The sequence below is a fragment of the Echinops telfairi genome, unplaced genomic scaffold (genome assembly GCF_000313985.2).
Source record: "Echinops telfairi isolate 266 unplaced genomic scaffold, ASM31398v2 ScPeMD7_9;HRSCAF=40, whole genome shotgun sequence".
Classification (NCBI taxonomy): Eukaryota; Metazoa; Chordata; class Mammalia; order Afrosoricida; family Tenrecidae; genus Echinops; species Echinops telfairi.
Window position 1 is genome coordinate 81,850,086 of NW_022103906.1, and position 4,694 is coordinate 81,854,779.

A 4,694-nucleotide genomic window follows, 5' to 3' on the forward strand; every position below is an offset into this window, starting at 1 on the left:
ACTTGCTTTATTAAAGTAGTTTGTGTTGGACTAAGTATTTAGGTCAAGTTATACTTCACATGGTGTACTTTAATTCAAAGATACATTAGACCAGTGCAAATTACATGAACTTGGAATTTTCCCCAAGTATCACTTAATCTTTATTAGGAACTGAATACAGGCAGTTCCAATTTGTTATCTTAAAAAGGGACCAGAAATAAGAGTGGCTGTACAATAAATAAGGAGCCCAGATGGCGTAGTGGTTTATGTGTTTCACTGCTAACTACAAGGTCAATTTTTCGATTCTACTGCCACTCTGAAAGACGAAGGCGAGGCTCTCTGCTCCTGTAAAAGATTACAGACTCAGAAACCCATAGGAGAAATTCCACTCTGTCCTTTAGGGTTACTATGAATCATAATTGACTGACTGATAGTGAGTTTGTTACAATAAATAAGAGATTCAAGTGTTCTGAAATATAAGATGGATCTGTTAAGAGTTTAAACTTATTTATTAAGATTAGAATGCTCCAGTCTTGTTATAAGATGGCACAAACTCTCCACCTGTTTACAGAAACTTTTAAATGGAAAGTTGAAATTTTTCTTATAAAGAAGCTTGAAGTCAATCTCACCTCTGAAATCTTTAACATAAATGCTCCATTAAAATGTGTTCTTAAGTGTTTGATTTGAAGAAGGAAAACTTAGATTTTTTAAAATATTTATGAAAATTGCTTTGGGGTCTTACAGTTCTGAAACTAAATTGTCTTCACATCGTTCATATCTGTGCCTTTTCAATGTTCTTTTTTTATTGTATACTCTTCTCAAGTTGTATTCTGGCTTGGCAGATCCCACTTGTAATTTTGTGTGTATTGCATAGTCTCCCATACCAAAAAAGAAAAACCCAATGCCATCAAATGGATTCTAACTCAGAGTGACCCTTTGGACAGAGAAGAACTGCCCCTCTGGGTTTTCAAAACTTCACATCTTTCAATGATTGCCAAGGGACGTGTGGGTTTGAATCATTAAACTTATAATAGGCAGCTCAATGGAAACCAACTAGCCACCATGGATCTATATAGACCATCTCTTGGAAGTCCCTTAATACATAATAAAAGCCAAGTAAGCAAAACTAATGGCCATCATTTCACTTACTGGGGAGAAAATAAATGCATTCCCCCTTCAAAAGGGAACTAGGCAGGTTGCTCTTTATCACAACTCTTATTTAATATAGCCCTGGAAGTCTTGTCCAGAGATGTTAGACATCAAAAATAGATTTATTTTGGCATCCAGATTGACAAAGAAGAAACAAAATTCTCTATATTTGTATATGAGATGATCTTATATTTAGAAAACTACAAAGATTCGATGAAAACATTACTGGAACGAATTGAAAATTTGACAACATCTCAGGCTAACAGCACAACATACAAAGATCAGTAAGACTTAAATATATACCCTAGAACTGTAACAATCATAAATGAAAAAATAGGGACAAATTTAAGGACCCTAATACAAAGTTTAAGTATACTACCAAAAGTAATGAAAAACACTCATACTCTAGAAGAAAAATATAGAACTGGAATCTCCTGAAAATATGACATTATACATATCAAAAGACTTCATAAAAAGAGTCAAAAGAGAACCCACAGTTAAAGTCTTGGTAACTCACCCCACAACCCCTGAGGGATGTATTGTCTTATGAGCTTTCTAGGAGCAGGGATTGACTCAATTAATGAGCCTGGCCCTTGAGTAGTATATTCGAAGTAATAGAAGCTCAGAGTATCTATTATCATAAAAAGCAAATCTACAAGAGACTCTTTAAGGACTCTGTCTTGAGAGTGACGTAGTCAAAAGGAGAGTTGACCATCAAAATTGGTTGTCAAAGACTTTTTCTCGTTTTTCATTTAACTCTTGAAGACAAAAATAAATGCACTGTGTGAAACCTAATTTCTTTAAAAAATATTATGTTAATAATTGTACCAGTGATGAGAGGGAACAAGTGGAAGTAAACTGTTGTAAGAAATATAGTTAATGAAATAAAAGTGGAAATTATACTATTTTAAAAGAATAGGTTAATCTGAAGTTGGAGGAAGAAAAAATATTGTAGACATAAAGCAAAATACTTATAATGTATATAAGTGAATACTAATATTTTATAGTCTGTGGCATATACTTCATACATCATACAATTTAATCATTTGGACATATTAAGAAGAATTTTGCCACTTCAGAACATTTTTTCTAGTAGTTATTGTTAGTGCCCCATTTCTCTCCATTCTCCCCTGCCATGCCTCTCGGCAAACATCACTCTTGTTACTGTCTCTATAGATCTACCTACCCTGGATTTAATATACAGAATATTTCACAAAGCACACACAGGAAGCAAACAAACAAATGAACAAAAACCTAGGAACAATGACTAGACAAACCATTAAATTACTCAATTAAAATGAAAGCTGAACATCTTAAAAATGAAACAACTTTAAAGTAGGTCAAAAGTAAGATAAAATGACAGTGCTCTCTGTGTGACAGAAAGGCTGTTCGCCTCCCCAGTCTAGGTCAGAGGGGCTATGCTGGAGGGTTGATCTATGTCAACTCAAAACCACTCATTGCCATCCAGTCAGTGCTGACTCAGTGGGTTTCTGAGACTATTTGTGGGAGGAGAAAGCCCAGCCTTTCTCCCATGGAGCTGCTGGTGGTTTCAAATTGCCAACCATGCAGATTACAGTCCAACACAAAACCACTATACATACCTCTAATTTATGTAGGGACCCTGTAAATGGGTTTCAGGCTTCTATTGTTACCCATAGCCATCTGTAAACTGGGTGTTCACAGTGGAAGCTCTGATTCCATTCCCTCCTTTGGATTTGGATTTTATTATTTATAAGCATTTGATCACCCAGGCTAGTGTGCATCTTCCATGTAGACTTAATTGATGCCTCCCTCAGATGACTGCTTGCTTGAAGACAAGCCTTAAGACCCCAAATTCTATTCCTTGTGATTCAATAATGACAGTGTATATTATATTCAAGTATAAATAGTCACCAAGATAAATCATAGTTGGGGAGATACAGAGTTGGGGAAAGGAAGTCTTAATAAATATAAAATCATTAAAATAACATTTGGAATATTTTCTAATCAAAATAATTAAGATACATATCGATTAAAATCTGGGAATTTTCAAGATATTTGTAAATTAAATTACTTCCAAATATTGAATGTATTAAATAATAATTAAAATTGTAAAATCTTTTGACGTATTATAATGGAAAGCTAACACAGCACAACAAAAGAATAGTTTTATTCCCTTTTTTAGGCAGGCGGGAAAATGCTTTCTGTTTCTCTCCATCGGATGAGATGCTGGTTGTTAGTTTTGCATATGTGGCCTTGATTATGTTGATGAATTACCTTTGTATTCCTCTTTTATTGAATGTTTTTATCAAAAGTTGATGTTGAATTTTACCAAATGCCTTTTCTGCATGTAATTATTTTAATGTGTTTTATTTATGTGGTATATTAAATTGATTGCTTTTCTAATATTGAACTATGCTTGCATAACTGGTATGAATCCCACTTGACAATAATAATACTGTGTTTTTTAATGTTTTATTAAGTTCGGTTGGCTAGAAATTTGCTGAAAATTTTAGCTTATCTTCATGTGTCAGTTACATAATCTGTCAATTTGCAAAGGGGTGTAGTATAGCCTGTCAATCAGGCCATAACCAGTGAGGCTTCTGTGTGGGCATGGCATTCTCCTGAGGATTCTGGGAACACCAGTATTCTTCTATGGAGAGAAGACATACTCTTCCCTCTTTGAGACATTCCTGTTGACAAGACCCATAGAGCTACGCTGATGGAGCCAGAGCCCTGGAGCTGGAGGAGCCATGAAGAGACCCACGATAGCATTGAGATGGTTCTACTGCCACTGGACCCACATGACTTTCCACCCACTGGCCTGCGATCTTCCTGCATTTGGCATCATTGCATGTGTTGCATGAGTCTGAAGAGGAATTTCTAGACTGGTATCAGATATATGTGCTAATATCAGACTTACGGACTTGATCTGGACTGGGCTGGGATATTTTCTTAATGTACAATTACTCTTTTATATAAAGCTCTCTCTTATATGCATATTAGTCTCCTTAGATTTGCTTGCCTAGTCTACCCAGACTAACACAGTTCATAAGGGATATTGGTCTATAGTTTTGATTCTGGTGATGTCTTTGCCTAGTGTGGGTATGAAGGTTTACTTGCCATATACAAGGAGTTCAGTGTGTTGTTTCTTTTCCTATATTCTGGAATAATTTGCATAGAATTTGTAGTACACTTCACTTTTTTTTTCCTGCCTCACTTTTGTTTTCAAGAATATTTTCAGTGAATGTATGCGTCTTCCTAGGTTAGTTTTCTTTCAGCTTTTTAAGGATGCCTTTCTGTTTTCTTCTAGCTTGCGCAGTTTCTCTTATTATTAACTGGAGTATTGTTATCTTTGATCGTGTTTAGATCTCTTTGAATTCTCATTTAAAAATATTTTCTCTGTGTCATTGGTTTTTGCAATTAAATTATGATATGATTAGTCCCAATTTATTTTGTGTTCAAAATGCTTGATTTCAATAAACCTACAGGCTCTATAAGTTAATAGTTTAAAGTAAAATATGAATAATTGTTAGCTATTATTTCTCCAAATATTTTTCCTTCCTCACCAGTTTGACTTTCATTTT